This window comes from Schistocerca serialis, chromosome 11 (genome assembly GCF_023864345.2).
Source record: "Schistocerca serialis cubense isolate TAMUIC-IGC-003099 chromosome 11, iqSchSeri2.2, whole genome shotgun sequence".
NCBI lineage: Eukaryota > Metazoa > Arthropoda > Insecta > Orthoptera > Acrididae > Schistocerca > Schistocerca serialis.
This window is the reverse complement of record NC_064648.1, coordinates 113,059,235-113,082,296: the sequence shown is the minus strand read 5'-3', so window position 1 is coordinate 113,082,296 and position 23,062 is coordinate 113,059,235. Positions and strand designations below refer to the sequence as shown.

At 47.7% G+C, this 23,062-nt stretch overlaps 1 protein-coding gene across 1 annotated transcript in view; it reads right to left on the bottom strand.

Annotated features, from left to right (window-relative positions):
• The window catches only part of LOC126426710 (alpha-mannosidase 2), an 813,563-nt gene that overhangs the window by 718,518 nt on the left and 71,983 nt on the right, over positions 1–23,062 (bottom strand). The gene's annotated exons all lie outside the window — the stretch shown is intronic.

The following is a 23,062-nucleotide window of genomic DNA, read 5'->3' as shown; positions in this document are numbered from 1 at the left end:
CTCGAACGAGTGTGTTCGCACGCTCCGCCATTGCAGGAGTCACAGCTGTGCACGGCCGGCCCGCACGCGGGAGATCAGACAGTCTTGCTTGACCTTGCGGCGATGATGACACACGCTTTGCCCAACGACTCACCGTGCTTTTGTCCACTGCCAGATCACCGTAGACATTCTGCAGGCGCCTATGAATATCTGAGATGCCCTGGTTTTCCGCCAAAAGAAACTCGATCACTGCCCGTTGTTTGTAACGCACATCCGTTGCAGACGCAATTTTAACAGCTCCGTACAGCGCTGCCACCTGTCGGAAGTCAATGAAACTATACGAGACGAAGCGCTAATGTTTGAAAATATTCCACAAGAAATTTCCGGTTTTTTCAACCAAAGTTGGCCGAGAAAAAAAAAGTGTTGCATTACTTATTGAACTGCCCTCGTACATGGGATACCTCCTAACATCTTGTGTGGCCTCCCTTACCCTGACGACGTGACATTCGCTCAAATATCGAGCCATGCCGCCTCTACAATAGTCCACAACTGCGAAACTGTTGCCAGTGCAGCATTTTGTGCCCAAATTGAACTCCCGATTATGTCCCATGAATGTTCGATGGTTTGTTGTTGTTGTGGTCTTCATTCCAGAGACTGGTTTGATGCAGCTCTCCATGCTGCTCTATCCTGTGCAAGCTTCTTCATCTCCCAGTACCTACTGCAGCCTACATCTTTCTGAACCTGCTTAGTGTATTCATCCTTCGGTCTGCCTCTACGGTTTTTACCCTCCACGCTGCCTTCCAATATTAAACTGGTGACCCCTTGATGCCCCAGAACGTGTCCTACCAACCGATCACTTCTCCTAGTCAAGTTGTGCCACAAATTCCTCTTCTCCCCGATCCTATTCAATACCACCTCATTAGTTATGTGATTTACCCATCTAATCTTCAGCATTCATCTGTAGCACCACATTTCCAAAGCTACTATTCTCTCCTTGTCCAAACTATTTACCGTCCACGTTTCGCTTCCATACAGGGCTACACTGCATACAAATACTTTCAGAAACGACTCCCTGACACTTAAATCTATACTAGATGTTAACAAATTTTCTCTTCTTCAGAAACGCTTTCCTTGCCATTGCCAGTCTACATTTTATATCGTCTCTACTTCGACCATCATCAGTTATTTTGCTCCCCACAGAGCAAAACTCCTTTACTACTTTGCATGTCTCATTTTCTAACTTAATTCCCTCGGCATCGCCCGACTTAATTAGACTACATTCCATTATCCTCGTTTTCCTTTTGTTGATGTTCATCTTATATCCTCCCTTCAAGACACTGTCCATTTCGTTCAACTGCTCTTCCAAGTCCTTTGCTGTCTCTGACACAATTACAATGTCATCGGCGAACCTCAAAGTTTTTACTTCATCTCCATTAATTTTAATACCCACTCCGAATTTTTCTTTTGATTCCTTTACTGCTTGCTCAATATACGGATTGAATAACACCGGGGAGAGGTTACAACCCTGTCTCACTCCTTTCCCAACCACTGCTTCCCTTTCATGCCCCTCGACTCTTATAACCGCCATCTTGTTTCTGTACAAATTGTAAATAACCTTTCGCTCCCTGTATTTTACCCCTGCCACCTTCAGAATTTGAAAGAGAGTATTCCAGTCAACATTGTCAAAAGCTTTCTCTAAGTCTACAAATGCTAGAAACGGTGGTTTCCCTTTCCTTAATCTACACTCCTGGAAATGGAAAAAAGAACACATTGACACCGGTGTGTCAGACCCACCATACTTGCTCCGGACACTGCGAGAGGGCTGTACAAGCAATGATCACACGCACGGCACAGCGGACACACCAGGAACCGCGGTGTTGGCCGTCGAATGGCGCTAGCTGCGCAGTATTTGTGCACCGCCGCCGTCAGTGTCAACCAGTTTGCCGTGGCATACGGAGCTCCATCGCAGTCTTTAACACTGGTAGCATGCCGCGACAGCGTGGACGTGAACCGTATGTGCAGTTGACGGACTTTGAGCGAGGGCGTACAGTGGGCATGCGGGAGGCCGGGTGGACGTACCGCCGAATTGCTCAACACGTGGGGCGTGAGGTCTCCACAGTACATCGATGTTGTCGCCAGTGGTCGGCGGAAGGTGCACGTGCCCGTCGACCTGGGACCGGACTGCAGCGACGCACGGATGCACGCCAAGACCGTAGGATCCTACGCAGTGCCGTAGGGGACCGCACCGCCACTTCCCAGCAAATTAGGGACACTGTTGCTCCTGGGGTATCGGCGAGGACCATTCGCAACCGTCTCCATGAAGCTGGGCTACGGTCCCGCACACCGTTAGGCCGTCTTCCGCTCACGCCCCAACATCGTGCAGCCCGCCTCCAGTGGTGTCGCGACAGGCGTGAATGGAGGGACGAATGGAGACGTGTCGTCTTCAGCGATGAGAGTCGCTTCTGCCTTGGTGCCAATGATGGTCGTATGCGTGTTTGGCGCCGTGCAGGTGAGCGCCACAATCAGGACTGCATACGACCGAGGCACACAGGGCCAACACTCCTACACTGGCCGTACACCACTGGTGATCGTCGAGGGGACACTGAATAGTGCACGGTACATCCAAACCGTCATCGAACCCATCGTTCTACCATTCCTAGACCGGCAAGGGAACTTGCTGTTCCAACAGGACAATGCACGTCCGCATGTATCCCGTGCCACCCAACGTGCTCTAGAAGGTGTAAGTCAACTACCCTGGCCAGCAAGATCTCCGGATCTGTCCCCCATTGAGCATGTTTGGGACTGGATGAAGCGTCGTCTCACGCGGTCTGCACGTCCAGCAGGAACGCTGGTCCAACTGAGGCGCCAGGTGGAAATGGCATGGCTTGCCGTTCCACAGGACTACATCCAGCATCTCTACGATCGTCTCCATGGGAGAATAGCAGCCTGCATTGCTGCGAAAGGTGGATATACACTGTTCTAGTGCCGACATTGTGCATGCTCTGTTGCCTGTGTCTATGTGCCTGTGGTTCTGTCAGTGTGATCATGTGATGTATCTGACCCCAGGAATGTGTCAATAAAGTTTCCCCTTCCTGGGACAATGAATTCACGGTGTTCTTATTTCAATTTCCAGGAGTGTATTTTCTAAGATAAGTCGTAGGGTCAGCATTGCCTCACGTGTTCCAACATTTCTACGGAATCCAAACTGATCTTCCCCGAGGTCGGCTTCTACCAGTTTTTCCATTCGTCTGTAAAGAATTCGCGTTAGTATTTTGCATCCGTGATTTATTAAACTGATTGTTCGGTAATTTTCACATCTGTCAACGCCTGATTTCTTTGGGATTGGAATTATTATATTGTTCTTGAAGTCTGAGGGAATTTCGCGTGTCTCATACATCTTGCTCACCAGATGGTAGAGTTTTGTCAGGACTGGCTCTCCCAATGCTGTCAGTAGTTCTAATGGAATGTTGTCTACTCCGGGGGCCTTGTTTCGACTCAGGTCTTTCAGTGCTCTGTCAAACTTTTCACGCAGTATCATATCTCCCATTTGATCTTCATCTACATCCTCTTCCATTTCCATAATATTGTCCTCAAGTACATCGCCCTTGTATAGACCCTCTATATACTCCTTCCACCTTTCTGCCTTCCCTTCTTTGCTTAGAACTGGGTTTCCATCTGATCTCTTGATATTCATACAAGTGGTTCTTTTCTCTCCAAAGGTCTCCTTAATTTTCCTGTAGGCAGTATCTATCTTACCCCTAGTGAGATAAGCCCCTACATCCTTACATTTGTCCTCTAGCCATTCCTGCTTAGCCATTTTGCACTTCCGCCCGATCTCGTCTTTGAGACGTTTGTATTCCTTTTTGTCTGCTTCATTTACTGTATTTTTGTATTTTCTCCTTTCATCAATTAAATTCAGTATTTGTTCTCTTAACCCAAGGATTTCTACCAGCCAGCTTCTTTTTACCTACTTGATCATCTGCTGCCTTCACCACTTCATCCCTTAAAGCTACCCATTCTTTTTCTACTGTATTTCTTTCCCCCATTCCTGTCAATTGTTCCCTTATGCTCTCTCTGAACCTCTGTACAACCTCTGGTTTAGTCAGTTTATCCAGGTCCCATCTCCTTAAATTCCCACCTTTTTGCAGTTTCTTCACTTTTAATCTACAGGTCATAACCAATAGATTGTGGTCAGAGTCCACATCTGCCCCTGAAAATGTCTTACAATTTAAAACCTGGTTCCTAAATCTCTGTCTTATCATCATATAATCTATCTGATACCTTTTAGTATCTCCAGGGTTCTTCCGTGTATACAACCTTCTTTCATCATTCTTGAACCAAGTGTAAGCTATGATTAAGTTATGCTCTGCACAAAATTCTACCAGGTGGCTTCCTCTTTAATTTCTTCCTCCCAATCCATATTCACCTACTAAATTTCCTTCTCTCCCTTTCTCTACTATCGAATTCCATTCACTCATGACTATTAAATTTTCGTCTCCCTTCACTATCTGAATAATTTCTTTTAATTCATCATACATGTCTTCAATTTCTTCGTCATCTGCAGAGCTAGTTGGCATATAAACTTGTACTACTGTAGTAGGTGTGGGCTTCGTATCTATCTTGGCCACAATAACGTGTTCACTATGCTGTTTGTAGTAGCTAACCCGCACTCCTATTTTCCTATTCATTATTAAACCTACTCCTGCATTACCCCTATTTGATTTTGTATTTATAACCCTGTATTCACCTGACCAAAAGTCTTGTTCTTCCTGCCACCCAACTTCACTAATTCCCATTATATCTGTCTTTAAGCTATCCATTTCCCTTTTCAAATTCGATAGTATTCATATCAAATATGGGTGGCCAAATGAATCGCTCCAATTGTCCAGAATGTTATTCAAATCATTCGCAACCAACTGTTTCCAATGACGTGTTTGGGGACACGAGGTACATCAATGGCTGCAACTGCTGTCCAGACAGCCGAACGTACCCATTTATAATCAACAATCGGTTCTGTTGGACCAGAGGACACGGTGCATTCCTTGTAAACACAGTCCACAACATTAGGAAGCCTCCACCACCTTGCATATTGCCCTGTTTACAGCTTCGCTCCTTGGCTTCGTGAGGTCTGTCCCACAGCGGAACCCTACCATCAGCTCTTACCTACTGAAATCGGGACTCATCTGAGGTGTAGGGTCGAACTGATATCATCACGAGGCCAGGAGAGTCGCTGTAGGCGATGCCGTGCAGTTAGCAAAGACACAGGCGCCAGTCGCCTGGTGCCACAGCCCATTAACCCCAAATTTCCCTGCCCTGTCCTAATGGAAGCGATCGTCGTACGTGCCACAATGATGTCTGCGATTATTTCAGGCATTGATGCTTGTCTGTCAGCACTGACAACTCTAGCTAAACGCCGCTGCTCTCGGTCGTTAAGTGAATGCTGTGCGCCACTGCACCGTCCTGGTGAGAGCCAATGCCTGAAATGTTGTACTCTCGGTACACATTTGACGCTGTGGATCTCAGAATACTGAATTCCTCAATGATTTCCGAAATGGAAAGACTCACGCGTCTGGTATTTCATGTCGAAAGTCCTAATTACCGCTGTACGACCATAATTACGTCGGAAACGTTTTCACAGGACAGCTTTCAAATGACAGCTTCACCAGTTCACCGCCCTTTCATGTCTTGTACACGCGATACTACTGCCATCTGTATATGTGCATATCTGTGTTCCATGACTTTTCTCACCTCAATATATTCTATTTGTTAGGTAATACGCGGGTGAGCTCCCATTGTAAGTGGGCTACTTCTGTGTTGGCAGCTTTGTGTACCACTTTGCATTGGATCTCTGACTGAGCTTTATCTGTAAGAGACTCTGTGGCTGGTCGGACTCGTTGTTGGAAGTTAATCGCCAGTAGCGTTGAGCAGTTGGAAGTTGGTCGCCAGCAGTGATGGAAGTAGTGTTGGGCAGTTGGAGGTGAACATCCAGCAGTGATGGATGTTAGATGTGAGGAGTTAGCATTGATGGAGGGTAGAAGGCTGAAGTGTTAGCGTAGGCTGACGATCTGTACATGTTCGACTCGGAGATTGAAAATTATTCATGGCTTGGGTTGTTTGGGGAAGGAGACCAGACAGCGAGGTCATCGGTCTTGTGGGTTGGGTTGTTTGGGGAAGGAGACCAGACAGCGAGATCATCGGTCTTGTGGGTTGGGTTGTTTGGGGAAGGAGAGCAGACAGCGAGGTCATCGGTCTCATGGGTTGGGTTGTTTGGGGAAGGAGACCAGGCAGCGAGGTCATCGGTCTCATGTGTTGGGTTGTTTGGGGAAGGAGACCAGGCAGCGAGGTCGTCGGTCTCATAGGTTGGGTTGTTTGGGGAAGGAGACCAGACAGCGAGGTCGTCGGTCTCATAGGTTGGGTTGTTTGGGGAAGGAGACCAGACAGCGAGGTCGTCGGTCTCATGTGTTGGGTTGTTTGGGGAAGGAGACCAGACAGCGAGGTCGTCGGTCTCATGGGTTGGGTTGTTTTGGGGAAGGAGACCAGGCAGCGAGGTCGTCGGTCTCATGGGTTGGGTTGTTTTGGCGAAGGAGACCAGGCAGCGAGGTCATCGGTCTCATGTGTTGGGTTGTTTGGGGAAGGAGACCAGACAGCGAGGTCGTCGGTCTCATGGGTTGGGTTGTTTGGGGAAGGAGACCAGACAGCGAGGTCATTGGTCTCATGGGTTGGGTTGTTTGAGGAAGGAGTCCAGACAGCAAGGGTCATCGGTCCCATGGGTTGGGTTGTTTGGGGAAGGAGACCAGGCAGCGAGGTTATCGGTCTCATGGGTTGGGTTGTTTGGGGAAGGAGACCAGGCAGCGAGGTCATCGGTCTCATGTGTTGGGTTGTTTGGGGAAGGAGACCAGACAGCGAGGTCATCGATCTTGTGGGTTGGGTTGTTTGGGGAAGGAGACCATACAGCGAGATCATCGGTCTTGTGGGTTGGGTTGTTTGGGGAAGGAGAGCAGACAGCGAGGTCATCGGTCTCATGGGTTGGGTTGTTTGGGGAAGGAGACCAGACAGCGAGGTCATCGATCTCATCGGATTAGGGAAGAACAGGGAAGGAAGTCAGCAGTGCCCTTTCAAAGCAACCATCCCGGCATTTGCCTGGAGCGATTTAGGGAAATCAAGGAAAACCTAAATCAGGATGGCCGGACGCGGGATTGAACTGTCGTCCTCCCGAATACGAGTCCAGTGTGCTAGTAATGATTCGTGATTATATACTTTTGTACTAGATGTCAATGACGATTTATATTCGTGTTTGAACTGAATGTCACATTGTTAAGGTAAAAAAATACGTTATTTTGTTAGCAGCAAAACCTTTCCTTTGCTAACCACATGCCTATTAGTAGTTAGTGGTTTTAGTAGTTACAATTTTTTATTTAGCTGGCAGTTTTGACGCTCGCTGTATTGCAGTAGTTCTCGTAATGAAGATTTTTGTAAGGTAGGTGCTTAAAGAAATGTATAGGTTATTGTTAGGATTTCTTTTTTTAGTCAGGGCGATTTTTTTCAATTAATTATTTGAAGTCAGGTTGTAATTTTTTTGAGCAGTCAGATTGCGTTGCGCTAGAATATTGTGGGCTAGTATTGACATCATAAGAAAAAATAAAGACAAAGTAAGCTGAGTACGTTCAGTTTTACTCAGCTGTTTCAGAATCAGATAACGTAGAAGTTTCAGTCTGACCAGAGTTGTCGTAATTTTACCTGACCCAGAGAAAACCATGCGTTAAAAAAAATGGAAAACAACCCTTCAAAGCAACCCAAAAACCCAAAGTATATTTAATTATGAAAATTTAATTAACATTCAAAATGTTATATAGATACCCTTACACAAATAAAAAAGGAGCCATCTGATTTACTGAAGGCTACTGCACGGCCAACTGTGTTTTTATCTTTATACGGACCTTTCTTAACTGTGTCCCACATGAACGTATCCGTGTAAGCGTGTATTGTAACCCCGAGGTCTCCCGCCTTACTATGTTCTGATGTTCCCCCTTTTTACACGTTTTGTTTCATCTTTTATAATGACTGTATTGTCTCTCGGCTGAAGACCCAGACCGGTGGACTGTGCCTCTTACATCTGTCCCCTGACCTTATGCGGCTAGCGAATGAAATTACAATAAAGAAAAAATATACTGAAGTCTACTATTTAGTATCACAAGAATTTATAAAACTAGCGAACTCAGCATTGCTTCGCAACTGCTAAATACACTACTGGCCATTAAAATTGCTACACCAAGAAGAAATGCAGACGATAAACGGGTATTCATTGGGCAAAAATATTATACAACAACTGACAAGTGATTACATTTTCACGCAATTTGGGTGCATATATCCTGAGAAATCAGTACCCAGAACCACCACCTTTGGCCGTAATAACGCCCTTGATACGCCTGGGCATTGAGTCAAACAGAGCTCGGATGGCGTGTACAGGTACAGCTGCCCATGCAGCTTCAACACGATACCACAGTTCATCGAGAGTATTGGCGTATTGTGGCGTATTGTGACGAGCCAGTTGCTCGGCCACCACTGACCAGACGTTTTCAATTGGTGAGAGATCTGGAGAATGTGCTGGCCAGGGCAGCAGTCGAACATTATCTGTATCCAGAAAGGATCGTACAGGACCTGCAACATGCGGTCGTGCATTATCCTGCTGAAATGTAGGCTTTCCCAGGGATCGAATGAAGGGTAGAGCCACGGGTCGTAACACATCTGGAATGTAACGTCCACTGTTCAAAGTGCCGTCAATGCGAACAAGAGGTGACCGAGACGTGTAACCAATGGCACCCCATACAATCATGCCGGGTGACACGCCAGTATAGCGATGACGAATATACGCTTCCAATGTGCGTTCACCGCGATGTCGCCAAACACGGATGCGACCATCATTATGCTGTAAACAGAACCTGGATTCATCCGAAAAAAATGACGTTTTGCGATTTGCGCACCCAGGTTAGTCGTCGACTACACCATCGCAGGCGCTCCTGCCTGTGATGCAGCGTCAAGGGTAACCGCAGCCACGGTCTCCGAGCTGATAGTCCGTGCAGCTGCAAACGTCGTCGAACTGTTCGTGCAGATGGTTGTTGTCTTGCAGATGCCTGTCATCTCGAGTGCTAGTGATACGAGGCCTTTGGGATCCAGCACGGCGTTCCGTATTACCCTCCTGAACCCACCGATTCCATATTCTGCCAACAGTCATTGGATCTCGACCAACGCGAGCAACAATGTCGCGATACCATAAACCGCAATCGCGATAGGCTACAATCTGACCTTTATCAAAGTGGGAAACACGATGGTACGCATTTCTCCTCCTTACACGAGGCATCACAACAACGTTTCACCAGGCAACGCCGGTCAACTGCTGTTTGTGTATGAGAAATCGATTGGAAACTTTCCTCATGTGAGCACGTTGTAGGTGTCGCCACCGGCGCCAACCTTGTGTGAATACTCTGAAAAGCTAATCATTTGCATATCACAGCATCTTCTTCCTGTCGGTTAAATTTCGCGTCTGTAGCACGTCATCTTCGTGGTGTAGCAGTTTTAATTAACAGTAGTGTATGTATCTCTATCGCTCTCCTCCTCTCGTCTCGACTTGTCTATCTGACCGTTATGCCCTTTCGCAGTTTTGCTATAGGAGAATAACTGTCTTTTTTCGGTTTTCTTTTAAGTTTCTGGTACGTAGCCAGTCGGTATTTTTTTATAGCGCCATTTTTCCTCTGATGCAACAACCCTCTGACGATCCTTTTGCTTTGGTGCAACACCTTGTTTATTCTCGCGATCAATAAATTTTTTTAAAAAATGGGAAACACTTTTTTTTTTCACTGATTACTTCAATTTTAGATCGTAATAAATAACACAGAAATCATAATAAAATTTAAAAACAATAATTACTACAATCAAAATGTCTGAAAACAACGGCCATATTATTAGTAGTTCTTCACAGAGCACTTAGGTTTCTCAGAATAATGTAAATTTTACGGCGAGACGATTCAGATAGTGTGTTATGAACCGAATGAAAATTCTCAGACGGATTTGTGGTTACACGACGTACGGAGGAATCGTCCGCGCTAATACAAGCAGAGAAGGGCACAATCTCCTCGTCAACATAATTTTCTCTCAGCTACAAAGCAAACTGTGGGAGTAGCGCATTTACTGGCTGGATTGTCTTTTGATCGCTCCTTTCCACTTTCCTCGACGTCGTTCATTAATGTCGTCTTTCTGCGTGTTCAGCCGGGATTATATCACCGTGTTCGCACAGTATTTCGATTACCAAGGCAGCCGTCCTCTTCAGGTGGTGTGACTTCGTGTATTATGTGCACTCGCCGCCTGGTCTCCAACCAGAATGCTGTCAGCCCGTGTTCGTCTCGCGCCACTATTTATAGCCGGGTTCGATTCGCTACGGCCACTACGACCTTTGCTGCTACTTTGTTTTTTCACAGTCCGCACTGACATTCCGTGGAACGCAAATTCTGCCAGCTGTATTGTCTGTCATGGCCGGCTAGACGCTAATAAACTTACTGCCGGATACCAAGTCTTCTTCATAAACAGAAACCTCCGTCCCTGTTCATTAGTATCGCTTGTACAGGTTGAACCACCTAAAAATTTCACTGCAAATATTGCGCAAATGGAAAGTACTATTGATGTGCGGTTTTCGCACACTGGATTAATAGTCACCCGACCGTATTCTCAGCCACTCAACAGATTGTAATAATACTTCGAAAGTGTATTTTTTGTACAAACATACACTTTTTAAATCGAACAGTCTTTACTGATATGTACAAACTGAGAGTGGCGTAAATTAGAATGTGAGAGTGTTTGTTGCAAGATTTTGCTGAGAGTCGTTTATGAGATATTATACATACACGCAAAAAAGTTTTGCATCACCTCGGTTCCAGAAAATTGGAATAGAGATCAACATAAACATCATTACCGCCCTTTTTATTGCTCATGAAAACCACACATTGCATGTTGCACCACCATACAGCGAGACCTTCAGAGGTGGTGGTCCAGATTTCTGTACACACCGGTACCTCTAATACACAGTAGCACGTCCTCTTGCATTGATGCATGCCTGTATTCGTCGTGGCATACTATCCACAAGTTCATCAAGGCACTGTTGATCCATATTGTCCCACTCTTCAGTGGCGATTCGGAGTAGATCCCTCAGAGTGGTTGGTGGGTCACGTCGTCCATAAACAGCCCTTTTCAGTCTATCCCAGGCATGTTCGATAGTGTTCATGTCTGGAGAACATGCTGGCCACTCTAGTCGAGCGATGTCGTTTTCCTGAAGGAAGGCATTCACAAGATGTGCACGATAGGGGCTAGAATTGTCGTCCATCAAGACGAATGCCTCGCCAATATGCTGCCGATACGGTTCCACTATCCGTCGGAGGATGGCATTCACGTATTGTACAGCCGTTACGGCGCCTTCCGTGACCACCATCGGTGTACGTCGGCCCCAGATAATGCCACCCCAAAACAGCAGGGAACCTCCACCTTGCTGCACTCGCTGGACAGTGCGTCTAAGGCGTTCAGATTGACCAGGTTGCCTCCAAACACGTCTCCGACGATAGTCTGGTTGAAGGCATATGCGACACTCATCGGTGAAGAGAACGTGATGCCAATCCTCAGCGGTTCATTCGGCAAACTGCTGGGCCCTTCTGTTACGGGCTGTGTGCTGTCGTAGTTACAAAGATGGATCTGGCGCTGTACGTCGGGAGTGAAGTTGCGCATCATGCAGCCTATTGCGCACACTTTGAGTCGTAACACAACGTTCTGTGGCTGCCCGAAAACCATTATTCAACATGGTGGCATTTCTGTCAGGGCTCCACCGAGCCATAATCCGTAGGTAGCGGTCATCCACAGCAGTAGTAGCCCTTGGGCGGCCTGAGCGAGGCGTGTCATCGACAGTTCCTGTCTCTCTGTATCTCCTCCATGTCCGAACAACATCGCTTTGGTTCACTCCGAGACGCCTGGACACTTCCTTGTTGAGAGCCCTTCCTGGCACAAAGTAACAATGCGGACGCGATCGAACCGCTGTATTGACCGTCTAGGCAGGGTTGAACTACAGACAACACGAGCTGTGTACCTGCTTCATGGTGGAATGACTGGAACTGATCGGCTGTCGGACCCCCTCCGTCATACATGGTTGTTTACATGTTTGGGCGGGGTTTAGTGACATCTCTGAACAGTCAGAGGGACTGCGTCTGTGATACAGTATCCACAGTCAGCGTCCATCTTCGGAGTTCTGGGAACCGGGATGCTACTAAACTTTTCTTGATGAGTGTATTTTGAAAAGTTTCCACAGACTAAAGAACAATACAAGTGCAAGCACCACTTATGTGGATTCTGACCAGTAGCGAGACAACTGACCATCAGAGGTTGTGTCCAAAATGACCACCGGCAGCAGCAATACACGGTTCTAGTGTGATATGGAACGACTGCTGTACACAAGCTTGCAACTATCCGAGATATCCGAGCGGTCTACAAAAATGGCTCTGAGCACTAAAGATCTGTGGTCATCAGTCCCCTAGAACTTAGAACTACTTAAACCTAACTAACCTAAGGACATCACACACATCCATGCCCGAGGCAGGATTCGAACCTGCGACCAGCGGTCACGCGGTTCCAGACTGAAGCGCCTAGAACCGGTCGGCCACCTCGGCCGGCCGGTCTACAGTAATACGTCCATGCATATCATGGGGTGTAGTTGGTATGTCTTTGAAGACAGCATCTTTCATCTTTCCCCACAGAAAAAAGTCTACAGGCGTCAGATCCGGGGAACGGACAGTGCAAGGTACAGGCCCTCTGCGACGAATCCAACGGTTTGGAAACAATTCGTGTAGACTTGCTGTACACCTTTGTGCTCTGTGCGGTTCGACAGCCACGATGTTGGTACCTCAGCTTCCTCTTCGTCTGCAGAGGAACGTCTTCTGGCATCCGTTGAACACGCTCTGTTAGGAGGCTGCGATGCTAGTGCTCCGTCTATGAAAAACCGGCCTATGATCTGAAGGTCCACTATACCACACCGCACGTTTACTCCCCATGGACGCTGAAGCTCCACCTGAGGAAGACGACGGGGATTGTCAACAGAACAATTGTGCATCTCCCGGATGTTTACCTGGCCGCGGTTGGTAGATGCGGCATTATCATTAAATGAGGTCTGTGATACATCATGGATGATGCCCATGTACAGAAGTTAACACGATTCTCGCAATCGTTTCTATGCAGCTCTTGACGGACAGAGATGTGGGAGGTATGGGACCTACGTGGGTGGAGAATTCGTAGGACCCTTGCCTGACTCAAACCAGTTCCTAGTGCGGTTGCGCGGGAACTAACGTGCGAATCAACTACAACAGCAGCAAGAGCATTAATTTCTCCCTCTTCTGTCGTCACTTGTTTCCTTCTGTTACGTAAGTGGCTGAAGAGGTTGATAAATAACAGCCGAGACGGTTGACGCCTATTGGGATATCTAGCGGCAAACACCGTACATGAACGAACTGCGTTCTTCCTACACTCTCCATACAGAGGGGTCCAAAAAAAATGTATCCACTGTTTAAATGTCCATAACTGGCAAACTAATTGACGGAGTCGTCTCATCTTTGGTAGTGTAATAGTTTGTAGTTCCGGCAATCGCCACACAAGCGTTGTATTGCGTTCTTTTGTTTTGTCAGATGACAGTCGCCAGATAGTGTTTTGTTCTTAGTTGCAGCTAGTTACTCGAGTAAACAAGGCTGGCGCAAGGCTTACATTCGATGAAAGGAAGTCAGTTTTGAAGTGGTATTCTAACTACGAAAACATTAATGAGGTTCAACGGCAGTGGCGAAATGAGTATCAAATAGAGCCACCGACACGTTTAACGATTCAACGCATTCGAGACAAATTTGAAGCCGAAGGCTGTGTTAAAGACGTACACAAACAACGATCGGGACGACCTGTAACAGTAACAAGTCCAGCTAACTCCCGTCGCGTGTTACAATTCTCTCGCTCACCATTGTCTGTGAGACAGTGTGCCCGTGGAACTGGAGTGAGTCGCTCAAGTGTTCGGCGAATTTTGAAGACAGCAAAGTGGAAGTCCTACATCCCACGATTGCTACACGCAATGAACGAGGACGACCCAGATATTGGAATGGAGTACAGCGAGTGGATTACTAACATGGTGCGCAACGATGAAGAGTTTGCAAAGATGATTGTGTGGTGTGATGAGCCACAATTGCATGTACTGGGCCGCCGAAAATCCGAACGTCCATGTAGACAAAGCCGTGAATTTGTCAGGAGTAAATGTGTGGTGTGGGTTGTCTTACCGGGGCTCGATTGGGCCATTCTTCTTTGACGGCACAGTTACCGGTGAGGTGTCCCTTCAAAAGCTTCAGACATCCATTTTACCTGCCATCCGAGACTTGTATGGAGACGGAAGAGTTTACTTTCAACAAGATGGTGCCCCAGCCCACTACCAAAATCGTGTTAGGGCGTATCTCGACGAAAATCTACCAGGAAGATGGATAGGCCGTAGAGGTGCTGTGGAGTATCCACCACATTCCCCAGACCTAACTCCTCTGGACTTTACCAGTGGGGAACACTAAAGGACGTCGTTTATCGACAAAAGCCACGCACATTGAATGGACTTCAAGAATCCATCGTACACTCGTGTGCAAATATCCAACTGAACACGTTGCAGTCAGTAGTTCGTGCTGCAGTTCGGCGGCATCGTTTGTGTGTGGATGTTAATGGTGACCATTTCGAACACCTACAGTGATATCTTTAAGTTGGACTTTAAGCTACACTTTCATCAAAAATGAGAAAACACCGTCAATTAGTTTGCAAGTTATGGACTTTTAAACAGTGGATACATTTTTTTGGACCCCTCTGTTCACCATCAGAAGGGTTTTCTCTGGGCTGGTAAATCCCATCGTCCACTCACTACCTACTGCCTGGACTCTCACACACTAACTGACCAACAAGTCAGCTAACTGACTATCAAGTCGCAGTGCACTGGCGGAACACAGAATCAAATGGTTAAAGTAGCTCTGAGCACTATGCGACTTAACTTCAGAGGTCATCAGTCGCATAGAACTCAGAACTACTTAAACCTAACTAACCTAAGGACATCACACACATCCATGCCCGAGGCAGGATTCGAACCTGCGACCGTAGCGGTCGCTCGGCTTCAGACTTTAGCGCCTAGAACCGCACGGGCACTTCGGCCGGCGGTTTCAGACTTAGTTCAACCTGTTCCCGTGAATGGCGCCGTCACAGCATGTCTTCAAGATGGCTGTTACACTTGACCTTTGTCAGAAGCAACGTGCTGTCGTAGAATTCCGGTGCCGTGAAAACGAGACAGTGGGAAGCATCCACAAGAGGTTGAAACAGGTGTACGGAGATGCTGCTGTCGCTCGCAGTACAGTTAGTCGGTGGGCAAGCAGGTCACGTGATGAAAGCGGGCACGGCAATGTTGAGGATTGTCCTCGCAGAGGCAGGCCTCGTACTGCACACACTCCAGACAATGTGCAGGGAGTTAACGAATTTGTGACTGCTGACAGACGCATCACAGTGAACGAATTGTCACGCTACGTTGAGATAGGGGAAGGAAGTGTTTGCAAAATACTGAAAGTGTTGACGTTAAAAAAGGTTTGTGCGAAGTGGGTTCCCAGGATGTTGACAGTGGCTCACAAGGAAACAAGAAAAAAGGTATGCAGCGAACTTTTGGAACAGTACAAGAATGGTGGAGATGAATTTCTTGGGAAAATTGAGATGAAACATGGCTCCATCATTTTTCAACAGACACGAAGAGGCAATCAATGGAGTGGCATCATGCAAATTCACCCCTAGAAAAAAAAAAATCAAAACCACACCTTCTGCTGGAACAGTTATGGCTATGGTGTTTTTCGATTCCGAAGGACTCTTGCTTTTGGACATCGTGCCAAGTGGAACCACCATAAATTCTGATGCATATGTGACGACACTGAAGAAACTTCAAGCTCGACTGAGTCGTGTTCGACCACATCGGCAAAAGCAGGATGTTTTGCACGACAATGCACGGCCACATGTCAGTCAAAAAACCGTGGAAGCGATCACAAAACTCGGATGGACAACACTGAAACACCCGCCGCCTTACAGTCCAGACCTGGCTCCATGTCACTATAATCTCTTTGGGAAACTGAAAGACTCTGTTCGTGGAACAAGGTTTGAAGATGATGACTCCCCTGTGCACGCTGCCAAACAGTGGCTCCAACAGGTTGGTCCAGAATTTTACCGTGCGGGTATTCAGGCGCTAGTTCCAACATGGCATAAGGCAGTCGAGAGGGATGGAAATTATGTGGAGAAATGAAATATTGTTCCTAAAGGCTGTATCTTCACACTGTAAATCTTTCAAACATGTACAATAAAAGGTGGATTTTAAAAAAAATAGTGTGCATTCATTTTGGAATGACTCTCGTATTAATTGTTAAGAGACATTAGAAACTGTTGACCGACGGTTCTAGTCGTTTCAGTCCGGAACTGCTCCGCTGCTACGGTCGCAGGTTAGAATCCTGCCTCGGGCATGCATGTGCGTGATGTCCTTAGGTTAGTTAGGTTTAAGTAGTTCTAAGTTCTAGGGGACTGATGACGTGAGAAGTTAAGTCCCATAGTGCTCAGAGCCATTTGAACCATTTTTGAACCATTTGAACGGCGTCACTCACGGGAACAGGTTGAACTAAGTTTGAAAACAAGCGGGAAGGATGTATCTACACACTATAAAACTTTGACACATGCAGAATGAAAACTGTATTTTTACAAAAATAGTGTGCATTTCTTTTGGAGTGACCCTCGTATTAAACTGGTCACTCGCTCCGCGCCGGAGACTCGCAAGACCTGCAGCGTCACGTGGTGTGACGTTGCCGTCACGGACGCGTGACGGCCTGTCATTGTCGTGGGCCTCGAATTACATGTTGTGACGTCACGAGCGGTATTTTCACGTCCCGTGAGAGGACGGTTGTTAAGTGACGGCACCACACAGCACAGCGCGTGACGACATAAACTCGACTCTCTGCCCTCCGTCACGTCACTCCACGTCAGTTCAAAACCTGAACACAGTAGGGGAAGGGGCGTGCGTAGTCTACACTAGAGTTGGGCAACACGATTCTTTTTCCCGATTCGATTCCTACGATTCAATCTCACATTGCGAATCGATTACTACGATTCGTTCACGATTCTTTCACGATTCTTTCTAGTCTTCGATGGCACGATTCTTACGGAATGCAAAAAGTTCTACATCTTACTCACAGATGGCAGGACATGTCTTGAAATTGTCAATGGGGTTAGAATCGAACTGTGTGATGATGAGATATGGCACAAATAGTTTATTTAAGAGTAAACATGCAAATGACGTTGCAAGTGTGATTCTCGATTTATACGTGTAATGCCTTAGTTGTTGAAAGGTCAGGTTTGATTTGATTGCATCTATTGTTTTATTTCAGTATGCCAGAAAAGAGGAGTCGATTTGTGCGGAAGATGGTGCAAAATTACGTGGTATGCCAGTTTGGTTGTGTGGCTTGAACGTATTTAACTACAGACCTCTGTTTTATAGTAACAAAATCTAGCAGTGAGGCAGACGTGGTTTGCCTCATATCATCCTAAGTTTTCCTGTGCTAAATGTCTTTCCAAGTTCACATCACCCTTGTAATTCATAACGCAGCTAACAGCCCTCCCAGACAGCAAATTTAGCTTAACTTTCATTTCTTCTAAATACAAAGCATAGGTATTTTGCTTTTAATTTGTCTGAGAACTTGCCGCTGTCACTGCTATTTACGTAAGAAGACGACATACTTCTAAACAATAGGATTCAATCGTATACCGCGACGTTACTTCACTAACATTTAGTATGAATCTGAACACGGTAACATTCGAAAACTAGAATTTTAAAGACGGTATTACACGGCGATCCGTCAAGAAAGATATTGGTTAGAGAGCTTACAGTCGCTCTGTAATATTGGTCTAGTGCGACAGCCATTTAGTGGCGGCACTAGTGGAACTAACAGAATTAGCAAATTAGCAGTGAAGTAATGTCGCTGTATACGATTGTATCCTACACTTTAGAAGTATGTCGTCTTCTCACATAAATAGTAGTGGCAGAAGCAAGTTCTCAGACAAATTAAAAGCAAAATACCTATGCTTTGTATTTCGACGAAACAAAAAGTTAAGCTACATTTGCAGTGTGTGAGGGCTGACAGTTGCTTTATTGTGAAATATAAGGTGCTGTGGAATTGGAAAGAGCACAGAAAAACATGGGATGATATGAATCCGCCCATGTGCACTATATAGGGATAGTAAATGGGAAATGCCTTTACGCTCGTTCCCGTCAGCCACCACCAAATGTCAGTTTGGTTTTCACGAGTAGTATTACGGCCCACGAACTCCGTTTGTTCGTTCCGAGCTTCCTTTCTTCACACGCATCCTCCACTTGACTGCCACCTGGCGGTCGTAATCATTCGGCACGATTCGGAAGTTGCCTTCGAAGCATAGCGTACTAAGAATCGATGAATCGTTGGAACTTGGAATCGTCACGACTCGGAAACACGCAATCGTTCTTACGATTCTTTTGAACGACGATTCGTCCGCATCACGATTCGATTCTTACGACTCTTTGTTTAGAGTCGTTCAAATGAACGACTCATTCACGAATCGCCACAACTCTAGTCTACACGTACGCACCGAACCGGCCGCACCTGCCACTTACCGAGGTGCCTAGCAGAGAGCGCGGGAACAAAACTGATGCAGCTGGGCAAAGCGGACGGCAGGGAGCGGCGGCGTTTAACGCACCCTCCGGTGCGCCGCTTTTAACTCGATATCGCTTTGCTCTCGGATAAGGCGTGGGCGCGCGTGAAAAAAGGAAAACCGGCGAATGCTCGCCTCTTTGAGCGGGCGGCGCGGCTACTGAAAGCCAGAAAGAGCGGGCGGTATGGGCGAGAGCGCGCATAGGCAAGGAGGGCAGAGGAGGCAAGGAAAAAAATAATAAGGGGGGGGGGAGGGAGGGAGGGCAGCACGGGGTAAAAGTTGACTCAGTGGAGCGGCGCCGGCTACAAAGGTCACACTGCCTAGCCCCTGCGCGTTTCCATCTTTTTTTCCCCCCTTTCCCCTCGCCAAAACGGGCCTTCCGCACCGGCGGACTTCAAAAGGCAGAGCCGCCTCGCTACGCCAGCGCGCCGCCACGCCCTCTTCCTGCTCCGTCGCACCGTTTGGCCGGCAAGGTCTCTCACACCCGTCACGTTGCCTTGTGTGTCGTCCGGGAGTTCACAGACGCACCGACCACGCTCGCCCAGACACCGTCGCATGGTAACATCGGCCGGGGGCTCCGTCACAGTGCGGCCTATCTCTTTGGGGCGACCGCGGAAGTGAGTTTAGAACCTATGGAACCAGAAAGGTTTGAATTTGTTTTACCTTCCCTTGAGCGGGAGACGCCCGTCTACTTGGAGATAGCAGATATGACTGTTACACTGAAGAGCCAAAGAAACTGGTGCACCTGCCTAATATCTTACAGGGTTGAAATGGCTCTAAGCACTATGGGAACATATGAGGTTATCAGTCCCCTAGAGTTAGAACTACAGGGCTATTATAAATGATTGAAGCGATTTCATAAATTCACTGTAGCTCCATTCATTGACATATGGTCACGACACACTACAGATACGTAGAAAAACTCATAAAGTTTTGTTCGGCTCAAGCCGCACTTCAGGTTTCTGCCGCCAGAGCGCTCGAGAGCGCAGTGAGACAAAATGGCGACAGGAGCCGAGAAAGCGTATGTCGTGCTTGAAATGTACTCACATCAGTCAGTCATAACAGTGCAACGACACTTCAGGACAAAGTTCAACAAAGGTCCACCAACTGCTAACTCCATTCGGCGATGGTATGCGCAGTTTAAAGCTTCTGGATGCCTCTGTAAGGGGAAATCAACGGGTCGGCCTGCAGTGAGCGAAGAAACGGTTGAACGCGTGCGGGCAAGTTTCACGCGTAGCCCGCAGAAGTCGACGAATAAAGCAAGCGGGAAGCTAAACGTACCACAGCCGACGGTTTGGAAAATCTTACGGAAAAGGCCAAAGCAGAAGCCTTACCGTTTACAACTGCTACAAGCCCTGACACCCGATGACAAAGTCAAACGCTTTGAATTTTCGGCGCGGTTGCAACAGCTCGTGGAAGAGGATGCGTTCAGTGCAAAACTTGTTTTCAGTGATGAAGCAACATTTCTTCTTAATGGTGAAGTGAACAGACCCAATGTGCGAATCTGGGCAGTAGAGAATCCTCACGCATTCGTGCAGCAAATTCGCAATTCACCAAAAGTTAACGTGTTTTGTGCAATCTCACGGTTTAAAGTTTACGGCCCCTTTTTCTTCTGCGAAAAAAACGTTACAGGACACGTGTATCTGGACATGCTGGAAAATTGGCTCGTGCCACAACTGGAGACCGACAGCGCCGACTTCATCTTTCAACAGGATGGTGCTCCACCGCACTTCCATCATGATGTTCGGCATTTCTTAAACAGGAGATTGGAAAACCGATGGATCGGTCGTGGTGGAGATCATGATCAGCAATTCATGTCATGGCCTCCACGCTCTCCCAACTTGACCCCGTGCGATTTCTTTCTGTGGGGTTATGTGAAAGATTCAGTGTTTAAACCTCCTCTACCAAGAAACGTGCCAGAACTGCGAGCTCGCATCAACGACGCTTTCGAACTCATTGATGGGGGACATGCTGCGCCGAGTGTGAGAGGAACTTGATTATCGGCTTGATGGCTGCCGAATCACTAAAGGGGCACATATCGAACACTTGTGAATGCCTAAAAAAACTTTTTGAGTTTTTTATGTGTGTGCAAAGCATTGTGAAAATATCTCAAATAATGAAGTTATTGTAGAGCTGTGAAATAGCTTCAATCATTTGTAATAACCCTGTATTGAAACCAGCTAACCTAAGGACATCATACACATCCATGCCCGAGGCAGGATTCGAACCTGCGGCCGTGGCAGCGGTGCAGTTCCGGACTGAACCGCCTAAAACCGCTCGGCCACAGCGGCCGGCTAATTATCTACACAAACAGTTGATCTATACATGAATATATATGTAGTTCATGATCGCAGGTTTGGCCACCGACAACGAAGTGTGAGCTGGTGCTCCACGTGATGGAAATGCGTATGCTCCGGTAGTTCCTTGGGCTTACACGATGTGACCGTGCAACACACTTCGACTTTCATCTGCGACTCGGAGTTGCCTCAAAGAAACTACGGGAATATGGTACGGACCGAAGCACCTAGAACCGCTCGGATCGTATGGGGCTCCCGCGAACACGCAGAAGTGGTATGGAAAATGGTTCTGAGCACTATGGGGTTTAACGTCTGAGATCATCAGTGCCATAGACTTAGAACTACTTAAACCTAACTAAGGACATCACACATATCCATCCCCGACGAACCTGCGACCATAGCAGCAGCGCGGTTCCGGACTGAAGCGCCTAGAACTGCTCGGTCACATCGGCTGGTAAGTGGCATGGAATCGTCTAATGCCTCAAGTAGTGCTGGAGGGAACTGACACCATGAATCCTGCAGGGCTGTCCATAAATCCGTAAGAGTACGAGGGGGTGGAGATCTCCTCTGAACAGTATGCTGCAAGTTTAACAGCCGGCGGAAGTGTTTAAAATCAGAAGAGTGTTCCTGGAGCCACTCTGTAGCTATTCTGCAAGTGTGGAGTGTCGCATTGTCCTGCTGGAATTGCCCAAGTTCGTCGGAATGCACAATGGACACGAATGGAAGCAGGTGATCAGACGGAATGCTTACGTACGTGTCACCTGTCAGAATCGCATCTACACTCCTGGAAATAGAAATAAGAACACCGTGAATTCATTGTCCCAGGAAGGGGAAACTTCATTGACACATTCCTGGGGTCAGATACATCACATGATCACACTGACAGAACCACAGGCACATAGACACAGGCAACAGAGCATGCACAATGTCGGCACTAGGACAGTGTATATCCACCTTTCGCAGCAATGCAGGCTGCTATTCTCCCATGGAGACGATCGTAGAGATGCTGGATGTAGTCCTGTGGAACGGCTTGCCATGCCATTTCCACCTGGCGCCTCAGTTGGACCAGCGTTCGTGCTGGACGTGCAGACCGCGTGAGACGACGCTTCATCCAGTCCCAAACATGCTCAATGGGGGACAGATCCGGAGATCTTGCTGGCCAGGGTAGTTGACTTACACCTTCTAGAGCACGTTGGGTGGCACGGGATACATGCGGACGTGCATTGTCCTGTTGGAACAGCAAGTTCCCTTGCCGGTCTAGGAATGGTAGAACGATGGGTTCGATGACGGTTTGGATGTACGGTGCACTATTCAGTGTCCCCTCGACGATCACCAGTGGTGTACGGCCAGTGTAGGAGATCGCTCCCCACACCAAGATGCCGGGTGTTGGCGCTGTGTGCCTCGGTCGTATGCAGTCCTGATTGTGGCGCTCACCTGCACGGCGCCAAACACGCATACGACCATCATTGGCACCAAGGCAGAAGCGACTCTCATCGCTGAAGACGACACGTCTCCATTCGTCCCTCCATTCACGCCTGTCGCGACACCACTGGAGGCGGGCTGCACGATGTTGGGGCGTGAGCGGAAGACGGCCTAACGGTGTGCGGGACCGTAGCCCAGCTTCATGGAGACGGTTGCGAATGGTCCTCGCCGATACCCCAGGAGCAACAGTGTCCCTAATTTGCTGGGAAGTGGCGGTGCGGTCCCCTACGGCACTGCGTAAGATCCTACGGTCTTGGCGTGCATGCGTGCGTCGCTGCGGTCCGGTCCCAGGTCGACGGGCACGTGCACCTTCCGCCGACCACTGGCGACAACATCGATGTACTGTGGAGACCTCACGCCCCACGTGTTGAGCAATTCGGCGGTACGTCCACCCGGCCTCCCGCATGCCCACTATACGCCCTCGCTCAAAGTCCGTCAACTGCACATACGGTTCACGTCCACGCTGTCGCGGCATGCTACCAGTGTTAAAGACTGCGATGGAGCTCCGTATGCCACGG